This window comes from Rhinolophus sinicus, linkage group LG06 (assembly GCF_036562045.2).
Source record: "Rhinolophus sinicus isolate RSC01 linkage group LG06, ASM3656204v1, whole genome shotgun sequence".
NCBI classification, from domain to species: domain Eukaryota; kingdom Metazoa; phylum Chordata; class Mammalia; order Chiroptera; family Rhinolophidae; genus Rhinolophus; species Rhinolophus sinicus.
The window spans coordinates 78,642,791-78,665,731 of record NC_133756.1 but is presented as its reverse complement, the minus strand read 5'-3'; the positions used below and the strand labels follow the sequence as shown (position 1 = coordinate 78,665,731).

Here is a 22,941-nt window from a genome sequence, read left to right as displayed (position 1 = left end):
CAGCAGTTTAAGTCAACGTTCCTTGTCAATACATCTAATTCTATGTCATAATTATAAGAGCCACACTGATTTATAACTATTATATATTTGACTTATATTCTCTCTCTCTCTCTCCTAAATTTGTAAGCCTTCCTGTGAGAGTAGGGCAAGACAGGTTGACCTCAAAAGCCCAACAATGGGGCAAAAGATGCCTTTGAGAAAAAAATTAACCAACACCATCTGCATGGAAAATAACCTTCAGCAAGCCAAGACCTTTTGATTTCTTATTACTTGGAATTGTAGGGCTATCTTTAACCCAAACTCTTTAAGCCCTACTGAGCCTGATAAAGACTGGATTTGGACTAAAGCAAACATTTAAGCCATGAATTAAGCCATTTGACACCATTAAAATTAAGCCATGAATTAAGCCATTTGACACCAAAACTAACACAGTGGATGCATAGGACTTTAAGAGTCTACACCTAGCCCAAGAGCGTTCCTTCCACTCTACAGATAAGTTCAGGCATATGCTTGCCTCACACGGAGGGTCTGCCAGCTGTCCGAGCTTCTCCCCTCGATTCAGAAACACTCCCGGATCTTATGCTTGACTTCCCTACTTCCATCAATGTGTCCCTGCTCTGTGCTAAATGCTGGGAAGATATAGTCTCTTTTTTTACATTGATATTGGAGCCAATTATTCATTCATTCAACAAGTCTTCACTGACCGCCTACTCTATGTCATTCAGTATCCTGGTCCAGGCGTACGTACATCAGCAAACAAGACATTGCTAATGCTAATGGGAAGGGAGACAACTCATTTCCGTGTAAGGAAGTTGGGGAGTGTGGGGGCTGGTGTGTACAGCACTGTAGTGAACCCCCTCATGCACAGAGTTCTGCACGTCTAAGTGGTTTTCTCCTCAAGATAGTTTTCCAGAAGTGCCATCCTGCCATCCTGGGTCAAAGGATATGCACATTTACGTACCCTCCAGAAATTCCAGGGCAAATTGTACTTTACACAACAGTGCAGGACAGTGGATTGTGACTTTCCATTCCTCTGTCTCTCTCTCTCTCCCACTTCCTCGTAGGTAATTAAAAGAAGGAGATGTAAATGAAGGCCCACTCCTCACTCTCACTTTAAAAAAACAAGAAAAAAAAAAACTTCTCTAGGGATAAGTATTTTGATTTTCAATGGTAGGAGGTGGTCGAGAGAAGGGAAGTGTTCTGAGAATTATCTTTGTGTTCATCGTCTCTCTCATGAAACTCGCAGAAACACAGAGAGAAGCAGTATATTATTTATTGTTCTTACTTTTCCCCTTAAGAATGTGTGTATTGTTCCATCAGGATGATACTCTGTCCCCATAGGAAATGTTTGCCACCTGTGGAGGCTTAAAAATCCTCTGGGAGCAGGAAACTTTTAGTTCAGTAGGAAATGGTTACCTTTTAGAACTTCACCCCCAAACCTGCATGCCCTGGACAGAGCTTGGCAGGACCTTGCCAGCCATTCCTGACCCCAGTACCTCTCTCCACTTCTCAGGCCTGCCTTCTGTGAGCTCTTTCTCATTCTTTGGTCTTCTTTGGAGACATTTTATTTTGTTAATAAGAGGGCTTCAATTATTATTGTTTTTTAAATGGCACTCAGGAAATGCTTATTCTGTAATCTCTAGAGACATGCAATGACCTATAGTGCAATCAGTGGAGAAAAGTGGTGTTAATTCCAAATGGTGAAACACCAAGCTGTCCAGCACTTGGCAGACTCTGGCTTCCTGCACCTCACCCTGAGAGGACATGCTTTCTTGTATTTATAAACTGTCTCTTCTACCAAAGAGCACAAAGCATTTAGACAAGGTTTTTAACCCTCACAATATTGTTGTTAGGAAGCAGAGGTACTTTTCATTAGTTGTGAAAGGAAAGGAGATCTGTTTCATTTTCACTATGTCACAGAGAGCAGGATGATCACTAGAGAAGATGGCACCTACCCCCTCCCCCGTCCCAGGCCACCTGCCTGGGTTTGTATCAAACCGCATCCATCCAGAATCAGCTTAGTACTGGGATTTCCACTCTCAGACTGTTGGGCAACTTGCTCAGGATCACATGGTTAGAAATGGTGAGGCAGGGCTCGAGCTGAATGTGTCCAGGCCTCGCAGGCATGATCTTGACCCTGCTCCACACTGCGTGCAAGTACTTGAGCTGTGGGTCTGAGGCAGAAATGTGTCCACAAGTCCCTGCTCTGTCCCTGGGGCCACAGGAATCCAGCGTGCACAGGCCCTGGGCCTCCTGTGATGTGCGCTCTGTGGGCAGGACCACATGCTGCCTTCAGGATAGTGTTTGCCCCGCCCTTGTGAGTTCTTATGTAACCGCCCCCCCACCACCCAGAGGAGCTGATAAGAAAGAGTTCTGGGGTCTGAACTGTAAGTAGAGTGGGGCTGAGAGAAGGTCTGTCAGTCACCTGGGGTCCCAAGCTTTACTAGCTTTTTAAAAAAATGAAATGCAAAGTATGCAAAGTACAATATAGCAAGTAGCCAGGTTCCCACTATAAAAGTTGATTGCTTAATATTTTGTCATGTTTACTTTTTCTAAAAGAGATATCAAATGTTACAAATATCATTTCTATAACCTTTTAAAAACAGGCAAAAAATACCATATATTGTTCACAATACACATCTAAAGGCTAGAAATAAGTAAAAGGACGATGGGCCCAAATCATGGTTATGGTGACCTCTGGGGAAGATCTAGGGTAGGAGTGGGGTCAGAGATTGCCATTTAGTTGGCTCCCCATGAAGCCACTCATATTCATACAGACTGTGGGGTACTCTCCTGCTGCCCAGGACACTGAGATTCCCTTGGAAACCACGAGGTCTGTGGGAAATTTTCTGGAAGGTTTGCCTGGAATTTGTTAGTCCTTTGTTACAGTCCTTTAGCTCCCTGGGAGAAGCTGTGTGGCCCATGGGCAACGGGATGTCTGTGATATAACTTGGCAGAGCCTGGTGGCCATAAACATGCCCTTCCTGATATCCTCCAGGGTGCCAGCTTCCCCGCCCCAGGACATTTTACTGTCCCTTCAGTAGGTCATCTGCCCTAGGGCTTCCTTGCGTCTGCGCAAGTTGACACCTCAGTCTGGCCTGCTCTGCTTTCACAGGAGGAATCTGTCTCATGAAAGACTGCTGCACTCCCTGTCTTCCAGTGCTTAGCTCTTGGTCCCTGGACCCTTGCTGCTTCTGCCAGACACATCCCTTGTTGCACCCACAGAACATCATCCTGCAGAATTCTCTTTGTACGTCACTTCTCACACTGCATTATGCATTGGTTATGAAAGGAGCGCACATTGTGTATGAATGTGTGAGAGTTCCTTGAAGCCAAGGATGGTGTCTTACTCCTCTCAGTCCCTCCAGCTTTCAGCATGCTGCCTGGTGTAAGTGTTATTGAATGAACTATTCATTCAGTGAGTGTGGGCTGTAGGTGATTTGAAGCCTGTGTACTTTTACACCATGCATCTCTGTTGAAGGGGAAAACTTAAGTTCACATGTCTCCTCCCCTGGGATAGGGTTGCTATCATTAGCTAATACCTTAGGGTAAAACATGCATCTAGTATGAGGTTCAATGTTAATGACAGAGGGTGAAAATCCATTGTAGTAATTTGGGCTGCTATAACAAGCTACCACAGAATGGGCGTCTTACACAACAAACACTTAGTTCTCACAGTTCTGGAGGATGGAAGTCCAAGATCAAGGCATCAGCAGATTTGGTGTCTGGTGAGAACCCTTTTCCTGGCTCATAGACAGCAGTTTTCTCTCTGTGTCTTCACGTGGTGGGAGAGGTGAGGGAGCTCCCTGGGGTCTTTTTATAAGGGCAATAATCCTACTCATGAGAACCCCACCCTCATGACCTAATCATCTCCCAAAAGCACCCCCTCCTGATACCATCACATAGGGCTTAAGGGTTTTAGCATGTGAATTTTATGGGGACACACACATTGAGGCTATAGCATCTATATTTCAAATAACCATTTTGAGAATCTCAAATGTAGGCGGCTGAGTTCTTCTCAGATCTTGCCACATTAGTACTTATGTTTTTAATCTGGAAAGGCAGTTGACAAAGTGCTTATACTCAGAGGAGAAGAAGAACAGGCCCTACCATTTCCTGTTTGCTTGCTCTTTATTACTGCTATCTTTCATTCACAATTTCTTTGCTCATAGTTCCTCTTGGGGTTGTCTACTTAACACCGAGTCCACTTGATGGCTCCTACAGTGCGTGGTGGCAATCACCATTAGAACCCTCCTTCATGTGGAGTGGAATAGCCTCCTGGATGGCCAAAGTGGGGCCACAGTCACTCCCCAGGCTAAGGATGAGTTCAGCTTATTTTTTAAATTTTAGATGAAAACAAATAGAAACAGATGTTATGATATATTCGTTTGGAGACTCCTTGCATGCTCTGCTTGCTAAGAATGTAAGCACCATGTACTTGCTGTATCCCAGCCCCAAGAACAGTGCTTGGCAGATGGTGGGTACTCAACATAGGCTTATTGAAGAAGCAAAGCTACTTGCCTTGAAATCACCTTTACCTGGATCAATGACTGACATGGTTCAGGTGGAGTCCACGGCCTCAGGGCCAGCAGCAGGTCTAGGCCTGTCTTCTCCAGACTGGGGCTCTTTCTTGTCTAGGATGACCTCAAACAAACTCTTCAACTCCCATGCACTGCACCCAATTAAGTCTTAACAACTTCCCTGTAAATTAACAGAGGGAGTTATGGAGTGGTTAGCATCCAGTTTGGAGGCCTTCACATATGCAGAGTTCATTAAAAAGAGAACTTTGGTTATTGCTTCCGAAATAGGGATAAAGATATAGAACTAATAGTAGTCACAGTAGCAGTAGTAGTAGAAATAGCAATAATTATAGCAATAGTAGCAGTGGTAGTAGTAGCAGTAATAGAAGCACTGTCAGCAGTAATAGTAGCAGTAGTAATAGTAGCAGTAGTAGAAATAGCAGTGAGAGTAAAAGTAGCAACAGAAGCAGCATTAGTAGTAGCAGTGGCATAGTGGTATAAATAGCACTAATGGTAGCAATAGTAGCAGTGGCAGTAGTAGTAGTAACTGTAGCTATAGCAGTAGTAGTAGCAATAGCTATAGTAGCAGCAGTGATAGTAGTAATAGAAGTAACAGTAGCAGTAATTGTAACAGCAGCAGCTGTAGTAGCAGTGGCAATAGTAGCAGCAGTAGCAGAAGTAACAGCAGAGTGACAGCAGTAGCCACCCTTTATTGAATACCTCTTCTGTGCTGAACCTGTCCTGGATGTGATCTCATGTAATCTTAAAAACAGCCCTGTTGTAAATGCTTCATGGCTTCAGTTACCCTTAGAATAATGTCTGAGCTCCTTATTTGATTTCCAGCACCATGGCACCATGTGGGCCCACTGTGCCCTCCTCCAGCCACGTGCCCTGCTGGCATCAGCCTGTGTCATTCTTTCAGTTCCTTGCTGTATCCTGCGCTCTCCCTAGCACACTTTCCACAAGACAAGTATCACTGTCACCTTCCCAGTCCCTCTAAGCCATCTCCCACCTCCACAGTCTTAGCTTAAAGTCAGCCTTGTTAGGTAGAAACATGGCCACCTCAGTCAGGCATGCTAGTTTTCTGTTATTGTAATTGTTTGTTTAAACCTTTATTTCCTCTGTCTGTGGAGTCAGAAAAGAAGAAAGTGTTCAAAAGGATGGGGACATATCAAAAAGACACAAAAGCCAACCTGATGGCACTCCCAATGGCAAAAGCTGGAAGAAGTTGAGCAAAAAAATAAATGATTATATTGGATTCTGATCCATAGAATGAAATAAATATCCATGGGTTTATATTGATATAAAATATGCAAACCCAATGAGAGGAGGGAATTCATCTGCTTTGCTCCTTACTCACTGCTGTATCTCTCTAGGGCCTACCTGAGAAGATGCACATGCTTAATAAAGGAAATTTAAATAGAAGATTTGCATTATTATCACCGGTTAACATTTGAGGGGATGGAGGCTGAAAGGTTAAACAATTGCTTAAGGAAGTGCAGTTAGTGATGGGAGGAGCTGGGATTGGAAGAGGGTGGGTTCTGTCTTTAAACTTGGTACTTCACTATTACCTCCCAAAGGCAAGGCCAAAAACTAAATCAGCTTCCTAGTTGTCAGCTCCCAAAGTGAGCCAGGAGCCAGGACTGACACTTAACAACTTTGTTAGTTCCTGAAATTTTAGCTCTTCATTGTAAGGTCTAAAGAACCACTATTTACACTTTAGTATGCCACATTTCAAGAATCTTTGAGAATCCAAACAGTGAATCTCGTTGGTTTAATGATGCAATGATGGCAAATGGAGAGGTTTTTTTGGCCTATCTTGTCATTCAGACTATTTTTGAAAACTTTAATTAGAATGTTTTCCCAGTAGTAAAGATAACTGAATAAATGTTTAAAGTACTTTATTCTAGGTGAATTTTACAGCAACACTTAGCAGCACTCCAATACCTTGTTATATAGAGTCAACTTTACTCTAAATGCTCTTATACTGCTTTGCTAGCTCAACTAAGCAGGGCATTGCCTGGCTCCCAGCTGTTGGTTGATAAATTTGGTATGTGTGTGCCAATGAATTCTTCAGAATTCATGTCAGCATTGCACGTTTAACACCAAGCTTAATGATGAAACAATTACTGAGATGTCCTATGACATATCCCTGTTTCCTGGCTGTGTCAAGCACATTTAGTTTTGTGGAGTGAGTTATACTCTCTTGGATTCTGTTTCCTTAAGAAGTATTTTTAGAAAAGTAAGGACAGAGATTTGATTCCTAGTTTCAGGCCCCCCAGGCTGGCAGAAGCTAGAATTGCTTCAAAACCACCAATTCCTTCTGTGACCACTGACCAGAACTTTCTGCTAAGTGATAAGAAGTCACCAAAGGAGAAAGGAGGGAGCCCATCTCTGCTGGCTCCTCTAAGAACACCCGGCAAGCCCCTCAGCTGTACCAGGTGCTGTCTGGGGGGCCATGGAAATAGCGATGACCAGACAAGCAAGGCCTCTACTCTCCTGGGGCCAACATCTCTACCGGATGGTGGTGATTGAAATGCAATTGTGATTATGAAACAGCGATCCCAAACTGTGGGGCTGGATTTCATGGAGAAGCAGTTATTTCAAGGTTGAAGCAGGGAAAATACAAGCTGAGCCTGAAGCTCATGGAGCCAGAAATCGGGGTGTGTTTGAAAAGGAAAAGAATGTGACAAGAAGACACAGAGCCAACCAGAAGAAGCTCCTAAAGGCCAGAACTGGAATAATTGGATCAACAAAATTAATAGGCTCTAATCTATAAATTAGAAGTATTGGGTCCTAATCCACAGAATAAAATAAATATTCATGAGTGCATAGTGATGTAAATAAACAATTAAATAAATAGACTACAGAGAAGGGGCAGCTCTTCCTTACAGAATAATTCAAATTAACAAATGTGGAAGCACTAAGGAAATACAAAATCACCAACAGGCAAACAGTGTAGTAATAATCAATGTAAGCAAGATGGCTGATGGGTACAAAAATCATTGAGAAGAAACAGGATTATTCTCATAGTCTCACCTTATCTCCCCGCTGATTGGTCAGTCAGAAAGAGAAAAATAGTAACTTTATGGTGGAGAACCTCTGCAGCCGCCTTAATCAAGGGATTAAGGTAACATCACCAGGAAGACCTGTGGGAGGAGGATGCAGTGTCATTTCCATGGGATTCCTGCCCAAAAATGTGTTGCCTCAATGTAACCAATAGTGAGAAAACATTAGACAAATCCAAATTTTGGAACACTCTACAAAGTAACTATCAAAAGTGTCAAGGTCAGGAAAGACAAGGAGAGACTGAGAAACCGTCAAAAAAATACTAGGGATCTACCCTCCTAAAACACAAAAAGATAAGGGTTGGGATGAAGAAAGGCTCTGAAACCCTGGCAAGAGTAGTGTGTCATTTGGAAAGCTTGAGGGTCAAGTACAATGTGCCTCTGAGGTCTCTGTAGGGATAAAATGAAGTATGAGGAACAGAAGCACCTGAATTTGGCCAGTATAGATGGGCAGTTAGGATATTCCAAACTCAGACATCTTGTTTTTCTCAATAGCAAGTTAAAAAATTAGCCTTATTTGAAAAACCACCTGAATTTTCTACTTCATTTGTCTTTGTGCAGTACATTATTTAAAGTCCTGTGGAAAATAACAAAGAAATAGAAAATGTGGTCCTTGCCCTTAGAACTTATTAGGGGGAAATAGGATATTACAAGAAAAATACACAAATCAAAGATTTAAAACATGCCTATAATAAATAGATAAAGAAAGTGTGGTGTATACACACAATGGAATATTATTCAGCCTTAAAAAGAAAAAGGAAATTTTGCCATTTGTGACAGCATGGCTGGACCTAGAGGACATTGTATTAAGTGACATAAGCCAGATACAGCAAGTCAAATACTGTATGATCTTATTTATATGTAAAATCTAAAATAATCAAACTCATAGAAGCAGAGAGTAGAATGGTGATTGCCAGGGGCTGGGGAGGAGGGAGAAAGAAGGAGATGATGATCAAAGGGCACAAAATTTCAGTTATGCAGGATGAATAGTTCTGGAGATGCACTGTGCAGCATAGTGCCTGTAGCTAACAATACTGGATTGCATGTTTATTTATATTTTGCTAAAAGGATAGATCTTATGTTAAGTGTTCTTGCTACAAAATAATAACAACAAAAGGGATGGGAGGGAATTTGGGGAGGTGATGGATATATTTACAGTCCTGATGGTGGTGATAGTTTCACAGTTGTATTACTATTCCCCAAACTCAAGTTGTATGTATTAAATATGTACCACGTTACATGTCAATCATCTCTCAATAAAGTGGTTTAAAAATTAAGTAAATAATTAATTAATTTTTAAAACGATGTCCATAGATATTACACCTATTCTGAGATACAAACTTGTGCTAAGAAAAGAGACAGCCCATTAAAGGTGAGTGGGACAGGGACAGTCCAGAAAGAGGAAGTTGAAAGCTGTGGTTGAATGGTTGAATTAGGGCTGCAAAGAGAGTGCTGTGGGATGAAAACAGGCCTGCCTTTTTCTGCTAAAGACAGAGGGTTTGAATCATTTGGAGATGCAGATGTGTATGATACATGTGAGAGGCAAAAACAATGTTCTTTTCTTTGGTTAATGAAGGCAGCATAGGCCACTGGACCCAAGGTTATGAGGGTAATTGGTGTCATGAAGATAAATATCTTTGAAGTATTTGGTCAGATAATCAGGGTTGATTCAAGAGCGCTGTAAGGTGTAGAGATTCTGAGAAAGAGGACAGGAGTTCAGTTAGGCTGCCCAACAGATCATGAAAGCTATTATTAAGGGTACAGAATGTCCCTGGAGACGGGCCTAGGGAGGACATCATGGAGAGGGGAACTGGTCAGCCTCAGCAGAGGGGCTGAGAGGCCCAGAGGTGCAGAAAAGGAATGAAGCCGTTGGATTTTTGCCAGAAGAATGTCTTTGGTGGTTTTAATAAAAGTAGTTCCTCCAAGGTGAAGGCCAGAGAACTAGAACTACTCAACTGAAAATTGATTGAAGGCAGGAACCATGCTCTAATACATCTTTGTATTTCCCTAAAATACCCTGCCCAGAATATCATCTTTGAATTTTGACAATGGAGTTCTTGTTTCCTTGACAAGAGCTTCAACACAAGCCAGATTTCAAGCAATCCAGAAAAAGACACCAATGTGAAAATGAGAGTAACTTGCATTAAAGACATGTTTCAGGAATGAATTTTAAAGTAAGAAGGGATGGCTGGTATAGATTGAGGGATTGAGTCAAAGTGAAGGTCAGCAGATATTGTTATAGTATTTGACATAAATCAACATGAGTCGATCTGAATGTATGGTAATTTTCTGTTCTTAAGAAAATGTTTTTTATTGTTTTGATTATATTCTTATCCCTAAAAAAAGTATAAACTTCAGAAGGAAAATGGAGATACAAACAATTTATATAAATAATGTGTGACCTCACCACACACACTGGGGTTTTCCCTAACTCTTGTGTGTTTTCTTAGTTAAGATCATATCATGCATGCAATTTTGCATCCTGCTCTTTTCCCTTAACTTCACGTCATAAGCGTTTTCCCCCAATTAACAAAAATTTTCATAAATATAATTTCCCAACTGTGTGAATGTATTAATATGTATCTAATTGTTTCCCAAAGATTAGATATTTACATTAATTCTGAGTTTTACAGCAACAAATGCTGAGATTAACATTTTTGAAGAAGAGCGTCCAATTGCTTTCTAGAAGAAGGAGTATGTTCATTTCAGCCACACAGTTGTAGTCTCCCATGGTCTCATTTAAATGGGTGTGAATTTGCTTTCTCTTTTTAATGATCACCCACTTATTTTTTAATTTTTTTATTGTAAAAATATTTATCGAACATCAAATATGTGCAGATATGGTATTGACGATGCATGAGCGAGAGTATGAAAGCCCTGTCCTCATGGAACTCACTCTCATGAGCAGACATGAGCCATCACCAGTGCCAACAAGCACTGGAAGCAGACTGTGAGGAGTCACTTCCTGCTCCAAAACTGCCCATGTAAGGGTTGCTGCATGGGAGACGAAGGCGAGCGTGAGTGCCTGAGTGTTCCTTCGGGCTGGACAGTGCCCTGCATGGTGGTCTTTGAAAATAGGCCTGAACGAAAGCAGGAAGCAAGCACAGGAGAAAAAGCTTTCAAGACAGAGGGGTTATTAATGAGGCTGATCACGCTTTTTCATATTGATCACATCGGGCTTCTTTCATAATGAGGTATATGTCCTCACTGCCTAAGTCATTCTGTTAACACCATGTACCTCTAATAACCCCTCTATCTCATCATGTTCATCTCTAGGTGAAATCATAATACCTGCAGTGCAGCACTATGATTTCACTGAGTTATAGTGAAAAATGGTGGAGGAGTCAGTGGAAAAAGTCCCACTTCGTGAACCACAGACATGAGGTTGGCCCCTCTGCAGCTTACCACTGAACCCTGATCCAAAGCAGCACTTCTGTGGAGACCTCTGTCCTCCCTCTCAGTCCACCTTGGCTGAAGGAACAGGTCCCCCAGGTTCCCTTCTCCACTGTGGCGCAGAAGAGCTTCATGTTTCAAAACAGCTTGGGAGAACAATCCTCCATAAAGCTGGATAATTCATAGGACGCTCCCCAATATGTCTTCCCTCCTTTGCATGCTTGACCTGCACCCTGTCTGCTCCCAGGGCAGTCTGCTCGGAAGGACTCTAACAGGCATGGCATAGGGCCACCTTTCCTTCCAGGGAAAGGAACCCGCAGCAGGCCTTACAGGAAGTCACCTTGGGTGGTTCCTACTCAGGCCACTCCAAAACCATGCCGAATGAAACCTCTCAGAGGGAAGTGACCGGCAGCCATGGTCAGAGGAAACCTAGTTCCTCCTGACCTCCCCCTGCCCCCAACTTTACAAGTTTAGGGCAGGCAAATAAAGAAGCCTGCTGTTAACCGCAGTACCCACTGTATTTAAGACAGTTAACGAATCCTCTGTCACCTCCATGTCTGCCAGTGGGTCCTAAATGTGCACACCCAGCCTGGTCCCCCACCTAAGCTTCTTCCAACATGAATTCCAAGTGCTTTTTACAGGACAATCAGACCAAAGTTCCCTCTGGTACCTCAAGCCCGAGTTTCCAAGTCAGACTTATCACCCTCCACCCTAAACTCCTGTGTCATCATTTGCTATCCCGGCTCTCAGCACACCTGGTGTCCCCTTCCCTTGCCACACGTGGCAGCACCTTATCCTTCTGCCTGCATTCTCTTGCACCTCCAATCCATGTTGCAACTACTGCAAAGTTACCTTCCTGAAACTTGAGTTGGGTTGAGTCACTTCCTGCTCCAAAACTGCCCATGTGCCTCCCCCACTAGCCCCCTCTATCTCATCTGTGTTGTTCAAAATGTGTGGGCCTCGACCCCTGAAATAAAATTCCCCCACCGTCTCATGGAAATGCAGATTCCAGAGTTTGAATCTCTAGGATCATAGTGATATTTGGATAACCAATGTCCCGCCAATAAAGTACGAGTCCCTTAGTTGGTTTCAAGGCCTTCTGTGGTCTTCCTTGATGGGCTTCACACCTCCTTTCTAGTCCCTTTACCATGAGTCTCCACCTCTGCCCCAGACTATACTTTTCTACCAATATTCCACTGTCACATTTCATGGCTTTGGCTACTCTGATCTCAGCCTAGACATTGAAACCCTGGGACTTCCAAGTTCAGGTCAAATGCCATCTTCATGATGCTCTCTCCAGTTCCCTCAGTTGAACCTCCCCTTTTCCATTTTGTCCTAAGTATATTTCATTCTTCCTTGTGTTTCCTCCCATGGGTAGTGGCACGTACAGAGTGCAGGCCCATGCCCGTGGTGCCCCCTTTGTGACGGGCTCCAAGTTGTGGTCATCCTTATGTCTTCCGTGGTGCCTGGTCCTGTGCCTCCCAAAAGTGGCTGATCTGAAATAAACCACAGAATCTCAGAAGAAAATCATGCTTTGTTGAGACTCAGGATGTAAGTCCAGCTTGAAACTGTTACAAGAGAAATGTCATGTGCCTGCTGCCAGTTTCAGAACTCTGCTTTAGTAAGCCCTGCCTCCCAGAAGAGAAGGGGACCGGCAGCAGAATGTCTCACTGAGAGAGGGTCTGTGCCCTAGGCAGTTCACAGAGCCACTCTGGAGAGGGGACTCGGAAAAACACAGTGGGATGTTCACTGCCACGTGGGGAGGACAACCCAGGACACCTTAAAGAGGGAAGGGATAGTGCAGTGGGCGCATGGGACTCATGGTGTCCCCAAATCACAAGAGGTAAACACCTGTTATATCTGAGACACCTGGTCACACAATAGGGTTCGCAGCCCCTGGCAAAGCAAGTGTCCCCTGTGGTTATACTGTTGCACATTGAGACATCTTCCTCAACCAGACAAATGGAAAAGTGAACAGAAATGTCTCTCAGTCAAGAAGAGCTATGGGGTAGTGGGGTGGGCAGGACCCGCAGAGTTCATAGAACCTCATCATGAAAGATGAGGGAGCCGTGCGTCTAAAATCCCATGGCAAGGAGATTGCCAAAATTACTGAGATCTGTGCAGGATAATTCAGTAATTCAAGAATAGTCTTTTTCGGAAAATTATTCAATAGGCTAATGCAAAAACCAGCAACCACTAAATATACACTCATCAACTGGGTGCTTTAATGTGGAAATTAAAATGAACACATCCAGGGACTCAACTTTGCTGACAGACCCTGAACTTAATTTTCAGAAGGAAGAAACGTTGAGGGAATTAGGAAGATTCTGTGAGGGAAGAAAGGAATATCAATTAATTTCTAATTTATAAAGATGGAGGCAGAGAACATATAAGGGGGGGCTTTGGTTACAGACACTACATAAAGAAGCCAAGAAATAGTAAAATTTACCCCCAAAAAGGGACAGCATATTAACTTATAAAACAAAAAGTTCCTATAAATCACAAATTGGCAAAATGCAAAATTTCATGCCTCCCAAAAGTTCCACATAGGTCATCCAGGATGAACTAGCCAAGTGCCATCGTGACTCCACTGTCGGGAACCACAATGACACACCAATTGTCCAAGATAAAATACGTCTGCCAAAGAAGCTTAGTAAAATGTTCATAGCATAGCCCCTCTGAGGCCTTATTTTCTATGTAAGTTTGTTCCTTGTTACACTTCATAGATAATACCAAATAAAAACAGAGAAGCTAATTCAGTAAGCAGAAATGAACAGACAAATCTATAGGTTTATTCACTGCCTACTGGCTTTGAATGATTTTTCAAAGAGGTGAAAGAAAAGGCACAATGTTTATAAGAGAAAGGGAATTTCTGAAGGGAGTTTCAAAACAGAAATTTCAGTTTAAACTGGATGAGGGACACTAGTTAGTTCAATAATTGCTGGAAGCCTCCTGAGAGCGGTACCACAGGGGCTGCAGGAGTGCAGACAGCCTGAGTCACTCTTCCCAAAGAGGTCCCCAGGGTAATGGGATTGGCCCTCCCCCGTCACACACACACACACACACACACACACACACACACACACACACACACAAGGCCCAGAGGGGTAGGAGGGGAGAGGGACAGCCGAGGTGTTCGCGAGGCCCGCAGGGACGAGCGCCCACATCTCACTGGAGGTCTCAGACATTTCTGAGCAGACTTGTCCTCATAAAACCCTCTGCGGTTCACTTCAAGTACCCTTATCAGGTGCTGTCCAACAAGCCTTGTGAAAAACAACTTAGAACATTTGCCTTTCAAGAAGGCCAAAATGTCTTATGCAATGTCCAGACTGTCCCTCTTGAATGCCACCAGCACAATGCTGTCCATTCCTGCAGGCCACGAGTACCTCCACTTGCCTTACTCTCCTGCTCCTATGTGCCAGTTCAGCACATAACTTTGAAGGTGTGAGACGCAATGGCAAAGTCAAAGCAGAACCCCACCGAGCACGTGGGTCTGACTGCAGGGGCTGCTGAGGACATAGGACAAGCATCGTGTTGGCACTTCCAGTTACCCCCTTATTCACTCATTCAGCCATATCAACAAGTTGCAAGTAGACACAGAAACCTCCTCTAAGTCAGGAGGAGAAGCTGGAGGGGGAGATGCCTGGACAGTCTCATCTCCGTGGGAGAGGGAGGTGGAGGTGAGCAGAGGAGACAAAGCCCTGGGACGCTGTGAACTGTGAGGAGGGAGTTAAGGAGAAAACACAGTCTGCAGGTCCAAGCTGGATAGCGCAGACACAAGCCAGACCAAGTCTGTGTGGCTTCGCTTCCTCAGGACAACCCTGAGTGAGGGGAAGGGAGCAAGTGTAGGGGGAGGAGGTGACAATCAAGGGTGGGGACCGGCAGAAAGGCTGGGTAAAAAGTCAGAGGCTGGGACTGAGCCATCAGCATGGCATGTGGCCGAGAGTGTCCTCACTGCCCAGCTCATTCTGTTGACATCAGGCAACTCTCATAACTCCTTCTGTATCAAGTGTTCATCTCTAAAAGGGAATCGTAATGGCTGCTTCATTTCCCCACTGGCTTAAAGTGAAAACGATTGAGGCAACTATCTTCAAATGTGTCACAAAGCCTCCCTGAAGTATCAGAATCAAGGCCCAGTGTAGCCAGCTGATTGCTGCTGGCAGACAAGCATTCAGAGGGAGGACATCACACTGTGCCAAGGCACTCAGAAAGGGCACAAATTCTTATCCACAGTCAGAATGTGTCTGGGAGCAGTCCGGGCTTCCAAACCAGAGTGGGGAGGCCACATGTTAACCTCTGTGTCTCAAGACAAATTTCTGCACTTAGATGACTCCGTGGATTTGTTGCATGTGTCCTGCCCCAGGCAGAATCAGAAGGCTCTTGAAAGGCCAGCCTTTTGTTCTAGTTCAGAGACCCAAAGCAGGAATTCCACATCAAACTTCTGAAGGTGTTCATTTCCACAGCTGCTGGTGGCTTTGCAGAATAAGTGAAGAACATATATCTAAGCCCCCGTCCAAATTGAATTGCCATCGGATTTGGCCTGGGCAGCCCTCTCACACTTCTGAAACAGGACAAATCAGCTACATTCATAAATAGCAGTCTTAGCATATTACAAAGAAAATATGTTCAGATTTTTTAAGCTAAACCTAAACATATGTGGAGGGTAATTGTAAGAGGATTTTTTGAGTTGCCTAATATCCAACTTAAAGTACACTTAGCAACTCTCTTGCTAAAATCACTTAATGGGTATAAAGCACTTAAACCACTATGTGTGAGAGGCTGTTCTAACACATAAAGCATGAAGCAAAGGAGGAACCAACAGTTTCTAAAACACCCTCTTCAAACCCTCCCCAAGCGACCAGAGGGACACCTCTCCTTCCCCACTACCTCCTTCCCCACAGGCTCCAGGTGTTGCTGTCCACGCCACCCTACTCCCAGTTCCCACTCCAGGCCATGGGTTCCCTGGCCTATTTGTCATTGCCCATGAATTCCACCCCTGGAATGCTCCCCCACCCTGTCCTGCCTGGAAAAGCCCAGCTCTCCCATCAAAGATCTGTTCAAATATCACTTCTCCTATCAAACTCTCTTGAAAACTCCCAGAAGCCTTCCTGCAGTTCTTGGTTCTACAGTCTTCCCCCTGCCCATCACACCTGTTAGCTCACTGAGAGATGAAGTGACCTCTAATGTGGCCGTCACCTCTACCACATCACATTGAAAAGGAATAAGTCAGTGAATTGCACAGATAAGTGCACTGGGTTCCTGCAGTCCATGCTGGAGGCACCGCCAGATCACACTGAGGAATGAAGGGTTTACCCCCTGGCTGCTGAAAGCCCTGCAGAATGGCCTGAGTCGCCAGATTCCCCAGAAGTCTCGTGGCTGGCAGAAGTGGCCCTGTCTCTCCCATAGGGTTAGCGCTCTCCTTATTCAGAAATGATGCAGAGGCTTCTCCTCTGTAGGATATGTGCTCCCTCAGGCTCTGCCCATCACGCCTTCTGGCTGGCCAGCAGGCCAGCAACCTGGGTCAAGTTAGAGAAAGTCTGCTGCAACGTGCAGGTACAGTGCCAGAATGGCCTGCAACACCTCTGGGAGGGCATTTGTGAGCCTGGGTTTTAAGAGTGCTGTGCCAAGGTATTGGGGGTGAGGTGCACAGGAGAGAGATGGGACTGAACAGCCAGCAAAGCCACAGGAGATGCTGGAAACATATGGGGCAGGGAGCCGAGGGGTGGAACTGGGATCACCGTCATCACTTCCACAGACCACCCGGTGAAGACGTGCGTCTCGTCTCTGCAAAGCTGGGCTCTGCAAGTTAGAAGTCCTCGTTCCAAAAGGGTCACTCTACCCCCAGGAAACATAGTGAGGGTCCCACTAAGCTATGGCAGCCATCTGGGAGGCCCTTTGGGCAGGTGAGAAGTCACCATCTTGACTCTGATCATCAGATGTGGACTGCTGGACTACAGTAAGGTAGGACCGAGTGATTCATTTGGGCTCCTTGTGTGCTCCTTTGTACAGTTTTGATAGCAAATAGTAACTGGGGGTGCAGCACCCTGGACCACTAAGGGTATGGTGAGGAGGGGTTCAAAGTCCTCAGGGATGAAGGTCTAGGGCTTGCCACCAAGTCAGCCACTGGCCCAGCAGAGTGGCTGGCTAAAAGTCAAGGAATCTGGAAAGGAAAGAGGAGGAAACACAATTAATCAATTCCAACTGGGGCCCCCAAACCAGCAACAGTAGTAGGGCTGTCATTTACCCTATTAACCTTTTTTTCTAAGTTTCCTGCAGGATAGGATTGCCAGATAAAATACAGGATGCCCAGTTAAATTTGAATTTCAGATAAACAATGAACAGTTTCTTTAGTATAAGCATGTCTGTAATATTGCATGGAACATACCCACATTAAAAAACAAAACAAAACAAAACAAAAACTACTCATTGTTTATCAGGGATTCAAATTTAACTGGGAGTTCTACATTTTTATTTGCTCAACCTGACAACCCTACTCCAGGAACAAACACCACTGGAAGGCTGGAGGACCTGCTCCCAGGACCTATCTGAGGAAGTCGATCAAAAGCAGAGCAGGCAGCAGACTTGGGTCAGTTAGGGCTACCATGAACTTTTCAGGTCCCCACCGGACAGTGAGTCACTCCCCCTACTGAGCTGCTCCTGTAAGATGTTTTGGTTTGGTTCTTCGCAGGCAGCCCTGTTTGGAGGTTGCTCCAGCTGAAGAAAACCGCCTTGCCCATGCACGCCTCCTTCCAAGGGCAGCCTGCCCCTGTGACTGATGGCCCTGCCTCTTTACCCCAATACGGAGCAGGTCCTGCCTGGCTCCTGAGCTCTGCGCTACACTGACTAGGGCCTTTGGTAGGCATTGCATCTCAGCTTCTCTTCCTGCCTAGGCCTGATTCCTTCCCTGACTCCACAAGTATTCGACCCAAGAGCGATCCCTAATGAACATCCCATAGCTAACCTCCCTCTCAGGGTCTACCAGGGAGGACAAGCATCACATTATTTTCTTGTCCCAGAAGCATGTCCTTAGAGGCAAGACACATCATTTTTTGAGCACATTGCACTGAGGCACTCAGCACTTTTAGCTGTTATGGTTCAAAGATGATCAAGAAACCACATCACCTACCTACATCAACCTGGGTGTTGGGATGTCATCCTAAATATCCCATCTAGTCCCTCATAAACCTGTTCCTCCTTCAGATTTTCTCATGTAGGTTCTTGGTCATACCACATCCCCAGTCTCTGAGCCTGGAAACTCTCCAGTGATCTTTGACTCTACCTCATTGTGCCATATAAACCCCGCCCCTTGGGCACTCTTCCTTTCCTCCTCTAAACACTCCTCCATCCACCTCTCTCCAGTACAAGTGTGCTTACATTTTACCTGAGGCCTCCTGTGACTCCTGGCCTTTTTTTTCTCTCCTAGCTCACCCACGCTATAGCCAGGTAATTCTTCCTTCAGTACAGTTCTTACTTTGTAACGGGTATATGAAAAATGATGGTGTGAAGCTTAAAGAACCAGCACATGGTTCTCCCTGTATCCTTCTGCTATGCCATATGACCAGGAACATTCTAGATGCATAGGTGCTGCTTTGCCAGCCTGCATTCTCAGAGTAGTGGTGACCAGCAGTGAATAACTCATGTGAATAAGAGATACCTCTGTGTGGTTGAAAGCTCTGGAGGTTTGGAGACTTATAACCACAGCATAATTTGACCTTTCCTGAAGATATACTCTACCACCCAGAGTGCCCTTGAGTCTCAGAAGTAACACTTAATATATGACAAGTGGTGGTGTGTTGTTTTACAATATTCAGCTGAAAGGACAGTTGATGAACTTCAGAATAACCCAACATTATGAACTGCTACCAATGGGAGGAATTAGATAAAGCTATGTGCTTTTAAGCTATTGCTTCAATTTTCAGAAAATTGCCCAAACTTATTGCAAACCGTTTGCATTTTTGTTGGTTTGACAAAGGGAGTTGGCAGTATCAAATGGTCCCTTGTTAAAAGCCAAGTCAGTACTTATGCAGAGTACAACAATTCAGAGAGCATGAAAGTCTTATAAGGAAACTTCTTAGAACAGTGGTGAGAAGAGAAAAAGGGAACAGTTGTTTGTAAACAAAGGGAAAGGAGACAATGTAGCCTTAGTGTCTTTGATTTTGTTTTATCTAATTGATTAAAATGAGAGGTCCAATTTCTTATAAGCATGAAAGTGCATCATTCTTTGTGCCTAGGGAAAAGCCATGCATATAAGCTCTGCACTTTACAGAGGTCACAAACGAGTCCTGAACAGCCCATGTTCTGGGAATACTTAATGCTGTAGCTCTGCAAAATTCTTTCATTGAAGAAACTCAGAGCACTTTGCAAACGAAATTAGGAACATGTATGCAGCTCTGTAAGAAAACATCCAGGTTTGTGTGCCCTACTACAATTACCAAAAAATTTACCACTTTACAAAGAAAGTTCAACTCAATTGATTTAAATTTGGTGTGCAGTGATAACATTTAGCATATAATTGTATTTCCAGAGTCTTAACTCCTCTGTATAAGTAGCTTTAAAGTTAAATTTTTTCAGAGGATTAAATATTCGAGTGTAGTGGCTGAGAAGCAGCACCCATTTCCTCCAGTTTCCTCAAAATGAATACAGCTTCATGAAGAATGAAGTGAAGACCAGTGGTTAGTTCAGTGGCTTTAGAACAATGCAGCTTTTCTGAATCTGAATTTACCATAACCAAAAAGGCCACTAGCTGCCATTAATTGTTCTAAGTTAGAGCAGAAAAAAATAAAATTGTTTAGGGTTGGAAGACAGTTCCATGGTTACCTGCTGCCAATCTCCACTTCACAGACGAGAAGAATGAAGTCACGAAGAATGCATCTCACCCATGCTGACTTGACCAATAAGTGCCAGACTAGAATTAAAGTGCCACTTCCAGACTGACAGGCCTGCACTCGAGCTGATTCTGAAATATGAATGCAACAAGCCACCAAATTGGTCAGAAGGAGTCCATGGACAAGACATTTTTACCTCAATGGACCTCTTTGAATCGCTTTCCCTATCGGTACAATGGGGCTGAATATAGTCTGCCCTGCCACCGGGCAGATTTGGTTGGGAGATCAAATGAAATAGTCACTGAAACTTCCCTAAATATTGAAGCAGAACGTGATGATAATAATCGTATTTGTTGAACACTTAGGATGTTCCAGGTATTATGCTAAGCATCATTTCATTATCACAGCACAAAAGGAGGCAAAAAAGTCATTACCTTCATTGTCCATGGGAAGGTAAGATTTTGGTTAAATAATTCATCCAAGATCTCACAGATTTGAATAAGGTCTAGCTGACCCTCACACCTGAACATTTAATTATGAATAATACCATAGAATAATAATACTATAATACAATACTATAATATTGTATAATAATATAATACTACATATATCATATATTACTATAGCATAGTAATACTATACTAGTACTATATTACTATGCTACTACAGTATACAATAGTAATGCAATAGTAATATATTGCATATTATTATGCTATTACATGGTACATTACTATTTATATAATCATATAACGATACAAGAATAGTTTAATAATACTGCCGTATGAGACGCCATGGTCATGGTAATAATTAACATTGCACACATATACAACCAAAGAGCATTAGAGAAGATATTTATCCTATATGAACTATATCACATCAACAAAATATTTTTAGTATTTTCCTAATTTTTAACAAGTAATTAAAAAGTGATTGCCCTTCATACTTTTTGAAGGATATAGTTTCATTGGTTTTGATTAATCATGGTTCTCTCTCCTTTTAGAGAATGAATTAGTGAGAAAATAATTTTATCTTAAACATGGTTTTATAATTTACTTTTTGTCTACTATGGGTTTTTCTAAAATATTTTTCTTGCATGTGAATGTATAATTTTAAAAGCTTTAGTTTTAAAATAATGAATTTAGGTAAATTCAGCTTTTCTTACAGTCTCTATGATAAATGTGACTTGAAAATTGAAATGCTCCATTCCAATTGAGCTCCATCTACAACAGCACTGCAGCATCGAACAAGTCACTGAAATAATCTCACAGAATACGATGTCTTTGTTTTGGAGAGACGTTCAATTAACTGACTTCCTATTTGTTTTCACTTTTTAACAACTTGTGACACTTGACAATAAATGTCTAGTCTTTCACTGATGAAAAGTTTGATTTTCTCAAATGTGTGGGGACATGGTCAACTTTAAAAAGTTGTCATTTTTGTTTCAACTATGACTACGGCATAAAAGTCTGGTGAGCAACTGGCAGTGCATACCTATTCACTCCCTCCTTTTCCCCAGGGGTAATGAGGACATAAAGGGTTTTAGTGATTAAAAATATTATTTTTTATAGTCACCTCATCATAAAAAAAAATCACTTCTAGTAGATCAATATGACAAATGAGTAAACCAGAAGATGGCGTTGAAGATTAGCAATCACATTTTAAAACAAGATAGACTGCTAAAGTCTCAAAAGTTTCATACAATGACTGTTGTTTTGAACTTCTAAAAGTAGATGAGTGAGGAAAATGTTGAAACTAACTAAACCTGGTGCAGAGGACATGTGTACGAAAGTGTGAAAAGCTCTAGTTTGCTATTTTTGTCATTAGCAATCTCCTTCTGTCTGTTGTTTGTGAACAATTTGCAGAAGAAAAAAACACACAAATGACTGATTAAAATGTAATGCAACATGAAGGCAGTATTCTTTGTTTTGTTTACTGAAGTATTCCAAGTTCCTAGAACAGTTCCTGTCAAGTAAAGTAGTAGGTGCTCAAAACACATTTGCTGAATGAATGAATCTGTGAAAGGACAGGAAAGGAAGAACAGGTTATGACCAGAATTTTCTTTGAACAAAACCCTGTTGTTTATTGCATAGACTCTCACAATGGAAAACTTACTTGGTTGAATAAAAATATAGCATCCTGTTAATTTCTGAGAAAGTTCATTCGTTTTAGGAAAAGTGTACCTGATCTGTGTCTGACTGTTTTTACTTTAGCCTAAACTTAGTGTTTTCTTTGGGTAGGTGACATTGACCCATCATATGAGATTAAAAGAAAAACTGAGAAATAAGTGAAATCAAAAGCTTTACAAAAGTTGCGAGTTGACCTAGGGTGACGGTAGTCTAAAATCATATAGAAACCAGTGATCTGATGGTTTACCTGAAATTGCTAAGTAAATAAACATGCAGGGAGTATCCGAGATGCTCTGGTGAAAGTTTAGTGAGCAGGTGTTCAGGTAATTAATTTTGATATTAAGGACATCTTGGGAAATTAAATAATATTTCTGGTCTGCCTAAATATTATTCCTATTCTGGACATTTATATTCCACTAGTAAACTGCTTCCTACCAGGATGAGGTTAAAACTACATCATTTTAAGGTGAACTGAAGTCCAGAAGCAATTAAGCACTTGGATACTTCGGGATCCCTTCCCCAACTCTTTCATGTTGCTGTAATTGAAACTTTGGGGGCTACGCATTGTCCGAGTCACCTCAATTCACCAGTTTAACAGATGCAAAAGTATGTAAACATTTCAAACATATAAACAGTATTTGAACCACAGTTTTATACCTCAAGGGATCTGGGCCATTTCCTCTTTTCTTTTTAATGAGTAGATGCTCTCTAAACACCGCAGAGGGCAGGTTCATGGGGACGGCGATGGGGCCAAGGTTCCCCCACCCCCACACTTCAGTAAGGACAATTCCTCCGTCTTTGCTTCTGTGCTCTGCAAGCGAAGTTCCCTTCGCATCAGATTCCCGCTCCTGCACGCCGCCCCTCCACCTCCACTTCCCGCGCTAACCACAGGGCTGTCGTTTTGCTGTTATTAGTTATCGACCAGCCTCCCGCAGGTCCTGGAGCAGACCCCATTTCGCGCCTTGCCTTTCGCAGGAAACCACCGCCAGTGAGGGTCGCCGAGGCCGAG

General features: G+C 43.1%; 1 long non-coding RNA gene across 1 annotated transcript; it reads right to left on the bottom strand.

The window, feature by feature from the left end:
• Window positions 1-14,013: 14,013 nt before the first annotated feature.
• LOC141572165 (uncharacterized) lies at window positions 14,014-22,725 on the bottom strand. Its single transcript, XR_012497357.1, has 3 exons — window positions 22,590-22,725; window positions 19,799-19,937; window positions 14,014-17,141 (listed from the first exon to the last, which is right to left on the bottom strand). It is a non-coding gene; the product is annotated as an uncharacterized LOC141572165 (long non-coding RNA).
• Between the last annotated feature and the right edge of the window lie 216 nt (window positions 22,726-22,941).